General features: G+C 41.0%; 1 non-coding gene across 1 annotated transcript; it reads left to right on the forward strand.

Annotated features, from left to right (window-relative positions):
• Positions 1-3107: 3107 nt before the first annotated feature.
• Positions 3108-3211, forward strand: LOC148576685 (small nucleolar RNA R71). The gene has a single exon (XR_015903478.1). It is a non-coding gene; the product is annotated as a small nucleolar RNA R71 (small nucleolar RNA).
• Positions 3212-6663: the final 3452 nt, after the last annotated feature.

A 6663-nucleotide genomic window follows, 5' to 3' on the forward strand; every position in this document is an offset into this window, starting at 1 on the left:
GGGGCATTCAGTCTTCTTAACTTGGAATCCCAGCTCATAAATGATTTCCTTATCAACCATTCACCCGTATTGCAATGCATGATGCAAGCTTCTAAATCTCTTCTCATCATATGGGTGTTCTTCCATGGGTTCCTTCTCTTCCCTTCTCTTAGAACTTGAAGATGCCATGAATGATGGTTAATATGTGAAGGTGGTAAGGTTGTGGAGACTTTTGGTTGTTTAGGGTTTTATGGCAGTGAAGAGAGTAGGAAAAAAATGTTTATAATTAATAGAGGGTGTCTTGTACAGAAAGGAAGAGTGGTGAAGGGTGTGTGATGAGAATGAAGGGTAATACGGATAAGGGTTGTTTATATAGAGAAGTTGTGAAGGAATGGAGGGTGTAGATTGATGAAATAGTCACTTGATGGACGGTTGGGGTTATGCATGGCTAGAAGACAAGGATCATCACTTTATGATGGGGATTGCTCGGTCTTCTAGGGGTCCCATTTTTTCAATGTTGCATGGCAACATTTTCCAATGTATTCCCTCTTTTTGTGGTGTCCGAACCTTCTTTGTTTGGCTGTCCAATCTATCCCTTTTAATGCTCCTTTTTCTTTCCTATAAAGACAAACTAAGTAAAGTAAGAAAAGATATTAAAATGACCATATAAATTTTATGGCTAATATTAATAAAGGGGAAGAAAGGATTTGATTGTTTATCTATGAATTTCAACTAACTAACTAACTATTGGTGGGTCCTTATATGCATTTTGGTGGCACCATGAGGTGACACCAAACTTAGTTTGAATCACTGTGATGAAAGTTTTGTGTTCAAAGCTCCCAAGACTAGCATGCAACTTGGTTTGCTTTGAACACCAAACTTGTTCCTCACTATATTCTGCATAAGAAGATTTTCACCAATTGTTTGTTAAGTTTGGATTGAAGCTCATAAAGATTGACTTATTCATTATCATCTGAAAGCATATAAAACATGGGTTGCCTCCCATGAAGCGCTTCTTTAGCGTCATTAGCTTGACGTTTTTCCTTCATCATGGTGGTTGGTAGTGCTTAAAGTCCTCCCCTCTTGCTGTGGACTTGTATCCATTGGTTGGATCAATAATCTCCACATGTTCCAAGGAAAGAACTCTGTTGATAGTGAAGACCTTGGGTAATTGAGATGGCACAGTAGGGAGATTAGGGGGAATATCTGGGAAGTAGGCTGAGACAACTCTATCCCCTGGAGAGAAGTCTTTCGTAGGGATCTTCTTGTTCTTCTACCCTCTTGGTACCTTCTTCTTTGTTTCTTTTGAGGTTGCCTTCCCCTTGGTGACCTCTTTTTCTAAAGGAGCTGTGGTGCTGTCTTCACCTGCCTCTAGAGGTTTAGGTTCCTCCAACTTTTCCTTGAGTTGTGGCAATTGCTGTTTTCCTTGTTTGTCAGTTAAGGGGATCTCAGAATGAACTGGCTGTGCTTCAGTGCTTGTTTCCTCCTTCAGTGTCTCATTATCATTTGTGCTTAGTTCCTTGTCCTCTTGATCTGTTTCTTGTGAGAGTTTGAAAACATTGAAGTTGAGTCGTTCATCATGGATTCTCAATATTAGCTCCCCTTTCTCTACATCAATAAGTGCTCTGGCCGTAGCTAGGAATGGTCTTCCCAATATGATTGGATGAGTGTGACTCTCTTCCATGTCCAGAATGACAAAGTCTGTTGGGAGAAAGTACTTCCCAACTTTTAGCAACACATTTTCCACCACTCCTATTGCTTGCTTTTGAGTTTTGTCAGCCAGTCTGATAATGACATCTGTGGGCATTATCTCATTGATCTGCAGCCTCTTCACCAGGGATAAGGGCAGTAAGTTGATGCTGGCCCCTAAATCACATAGTGCTCTGTCAAACATGTTTTCACCTATGGCACAAGGTATATGAAAACTTCCTGGGTCTCTTCTTTTTGTAGGCAACTCAGGTTGAATAAGGGCACTACATTCCTTGTTCATCACTATAGTCTGCCCTCCCTTGAGTGAGCTTTTCCTGGGAAGAAGTTCCTTCATATACTTGATGAATGCAGGCATTTGTTGAATTGCCTTGATGAATGGTATGTTCACATGCAGAGATGCAAACAAGTCTAGGAACCTTGAGTATATTCTTTTTCCCACATTACTATTGAGTAGTTGAGGGAATGGTGCATAGAGCTTCAGCAGCTCTTGTTGTGAGATTTCTGGTTCTTTGTGATCTCTATCCTCCTCCTTTGTTGAGTTGTCTTCAGGTTGTTTGCACACTTTGCTTTGCTTGTCTTCAATCTCTTGATCACTTGTAGTGACCATTTTGCAATCTTTCCATCTTACTTTCTTTGCTTCTCCCTTGGGGTTTTTCTCTGTGTCACTTGGGAAGCTATCAGTAGGTTTGGGAATCTTCTCAGCTAAATATCCCACCTGAAATTCCAACTTCCTGATGGTCTCTCCCTGGTTCTTAATATTGGCTCGCACCTCCTCTTTGAACACCTTATTTTCTTGAATTTCTTGGCATATTCCTTCAAGTAAGGCTTCAATCTTAGAGAGCTTGTCATCAATTGATGAGTGATTCGGAGCAGACGTGCTGTTTTGGTTTTGATAAGTATGTGGAGAAGTGTTGTTGTGGGGGTGTTGAGATGTCCTCTGGGTGAATTGATTTTGATCTTGCTCACTTCCCCACCCAAAGTTCGGGTGATTTCTCCTTCCAGGGTTGTAAGTCTTGGAGTATGGATCATAGTTTTTCCTTGGTGAATTCCCAATGTAGTTGGCTTGCTCCTGACTCCCCTCTGCTTCTTCATTCACTCCTTCTTGGATTGTTGATGAAGATGAGATTGCTGCTACTTGGTTCCTCTCCATCTTCTTGGTGAGGTCAGCCAGCTGCTGGGTAATGAGCTTGTTTTGGGCCAACAGAGCATCTACATTGTTTAGCTCCATCACTCCTCTTGTGTTCCCTCTTTCGGAAGCATAGAAGTAGTCGTTTTCTGCTACTATTTCAATAACATCTATGGCTTCCTCAATGGTCTTCTTCTTGTTCAAGGATCCTTCAGATGAATGGTCTACAACCTTCTTTGACTCATAAGAGAGCCCTTCATAGAAAATGTGCAGCTGGACCCATTCGTTGAGCATGTCAGGTGGACACCTCCTTGTTAAGTCTTTGAACCTCTCCCATGCTTCATACAGAGTCTCACCATCTTGTTGCCTGATGGTTTGAACCTCAGCTCTCAGTCTATTGATTCATTGAGGAGAGTAGAATCTTGCTAAGAATTTGTTCACCACATCCTCCCAAGTTGTCAAGCTCTCCCTTGGGAAGGATTCCAGCCACTTGGCTGCCTTGTCTCTGAGTGAGAAGGGAAATAAGAGCAGTCTATAGGCGTCAGGATGAACACCATTAGATTTCACTGTGTCACATATTCTCAGGAAGGTGGTCAAATGTTGATTGGGGTCTTCTTGAACACCTCCTCCAAACGAACAGTTGTTCTAAACAAGGGTGATGAGCTGGGGTTTAAGTTCAAAGTTGTTGGCATGGATTGTTGGCTTTTGGATGCTACTTCCACAATTGCCTGGGTTTGGATTAATGTAAGAGCCCAAAACTCTTCTATCCTCCCCAGCATGATTTGCTCCACCTCCTCTGCCATGGTTGTGAGTCTCTTCTTCATGATGATTTTCCATGTTTTCTTCCATGTTTGGTTCAAAGTATTCCTCAAACTGTTCCTCCTCTTCTTCAGCACCAACTACTCGTTTTTCTTTTGCCTCCCTCCTTAGTCTAAGGAAGGTTCTCTCCGGTTCAGAATCAAAGGAAGTTGAAGCCCCGCTTCTTCTCCCTGTCATACAACCAACAAGTACAAGCAGAGAAAATAGGTGCAGACAGTATTTGTGTCAGAATTGCTGTTAGTTGTGGGTGATGCAATATATCAAACAGTTAATGGGTTAGCAAACAGAATTGAAAATAACAAAGAAAAAACAAAAGAGTAGAGGGAGAAGGGAAGAAGTATAACTAAAACAAAAAGTAAATCACTCAAACAGAAAATGAAATTCACAAAATAAAATGCTCAATCTAGTGATCTTCCAATCTAATCATTGTTGATGCACAATCAATCCCCGGCAACGGCGCCATAAACTTGATGCACGGAAAACTTGTTTCTCAACAAATCTCCCTTCGGCAAGTGTACCGAAGTTGTCGTCAAGTAAAAACTCACAATAGGGTGAGGTCGAATCCCACAGGGATTGATTGATCAAGCAACTTTAATTAGAAGAATGTTCTAGTTGAGCGAATCCAGGATTTGGGTTGAGAGTTGCAGAAAATAAAATGGCGGGAATGTAAATAACAGAAAAGTAAATGCTAGAATTAAAGGACTGGAAGTAAATGACTGAAAATAAATTGCATAATTGTAAATGGAAATGGGGGATTTGCTCATAAAAGTAAATGGCAGAAATTAAAGAGAATGGGTAAGATCAGAGATGGGGAGTTCATTGGGCTTAGGAGATGTTGCAATTCTCCAGATCAAGTTCATTTTCATCTCTTCCTCAATCAATGCACTCATTGATCTTCTTGGCAATCTTAAGTGATTGAATTACAATTTCTTGCAATTCAATCTCTCAAATCTTGATCAATAGCCAATTCCTTGGTCAATTGCTCATGAGAAGAGATGAAGTATGGTCACTGATTATACCACATGCATTTCCCAAATCAAGTATTGAGAGGGTTATAGTCACATACCCATCCAAACCCAATTTGGTCCAGCATGAGAAAGCATTTCTAGCTTGATCTCTTCATTCCTCTTTCAAGGTTCAAAAGAGATCCAAGTTTGAATAGCTTCTCTTCCAAGATAACTACTCAATTGGATGAAGATCGAAAGCTTTCAAGTAAAATCAAGAGGAAAGTTAGAAGAAGAATAATGAAAATTAGTATTGATCCATCAAATTACAACAGAGCTCCCTAACCCAATGAAAGGGGTTTAGTTGTTCATAGCTCTTGAAAATGAAAACAAAGATGGAGAATACATCCTAAAACTAGAATTTGCAAAGAAAGTAAAATACAGAGAGTAGTTCTCTTTTTCCCAGCCTCCAGAGCTTCTTTACAATTCAAAGCTACTCCTATATATACTACTCTTCTCAGCTTCTAGTTTACTCTTCAAGTCTTGGGCCTTTGGATCTTGAGTTTGAAGCAGTTCTTTTCTTCATTTGGGCTTGGCTTTGCTTGCAAAGAGAAAGTGCTAAGTGGGCAGAGACTTCAGCTCAGGACGTTAGGGGTGTTAATATTTAGTGAGAATATAAGTTCGAGAACGTTAGTGACACTTAACATTGTCACTAACGTTCCAATGCACCCTTTTGCCTTACGTTAAAACCCACGTTAACTAGGTTAACGTGGCTTTTAACGTTGCCTTGTTAATCCTTCGAGAACGTTAGTGACACTCAACATTGTCACTAACGTTCCACTGTGCCCCTTCTTGTTTCACGTTAAAGCTTACATTACTAGGTTAACGTGGCTTCTAACGTGGTCCTTGCCAACCTTCGAGAACGTTAGTGACACTCAACATTGTCACTAACATTCCAATGTGCCCCTGGGTCTCACGTTAGAGTCCACGTTAACTAGGTTAACGTGGCCTCTAACGTAGCCATCTTTAGCCATCCCAACGTTAGTGACAATGTTGAGTGTCACTAACGTTGGCTCATCCTTCATTCCTCATCGTTAGCTTCCACGTTAACTAAGTTAACGTGGAGGTTAACGTGACTCTTAGGGGTTGTGTGGTTGCTTCAACGTTAGTGACAATGTTGAGTGTCACTAAAGTTGTCGACAACTCTTCATCCTTTACGTTAGTTCCCACGTTAACCAAGTTAACGTGGGAGTTAACGTGGTACTTTGCACCATAGGCCAACGTTAGTGACAATGTTGAGTGTCACTAACGTTGGCTTCTCTTCCCCCCTTAATGTTAGAGGCCACGTTAACTAGGTTAACGTGGCTTCTAACGTGGCCACTTATGAGTAATTGCCAACGTTAGTGACAATGTTAAGTGTCACTAACGTTGGCTCATCTTCTCTTCTCCACGTTAGATTTCACGTTAACTTAGTTAACGTGACTCTCTAATGTGGGCATTGATGGCTTTTTGAGAGTGTTATTGGCAATCACTTTCTCATTGTCCTTGCCAGTTACCTCCCCTTTTCTTGCTTATTTTTGGTCCTGAAATCAAGCAATAAGGTGCATCAAAGCTCTAGTCCAAGTCATGAGTAATGCAACATAATATTTGTCACTAAGCTTATGCAAAATCCTCATGAAATTATGTAAAATGCACAATGTATGCTTGAATCAAGGCATGGGTGAATATCTACCCAAAACTAGCTTATTTCCTAAAGAAATGTATGAAACTAACCTAAAAACAGTAAAGAAAAGGTCAGTGAAACTGGCCAAGATGCCCTGGCATCAAGCATAGCGCTCAGTTAAGTATTTTACCTTTATCGTGCCTCACTCAAAAGAAAATACAAGGCGCAGCACACTAAAGGGAATCACCAAGAATTGAACCTTGCACATGGGAACCAAGAGAAGTGCTATACATTACAAAGGAAGCTCCCAAAATGAAGCCACCAGGATTCGAAATGGGGACCTTGTGCTAGCAAGGAAGGAGCGCTACAAGGCTTGGCAAGGAAAATGACCAAAGTGGCTTTACCAAGGCTCGAAGGGGGAG

This window comes from Arachis ipaensis, chromosome B1 (genome assembly GCF_059453495.1).
Source record: "Arachis ipaensis isolate K30076 ecotype BB chromosome B1, ASM5945349v1, whole genome shotgun sequence".
In the NCBI taxonomy this organism is placed as follows: domain Eukaryota; kingdom Viridiplantae; phylum Streptophyta; class Magnoliopsida; order Fabales; family Fabaceae; genus Arachis; species Arachis ipaensis.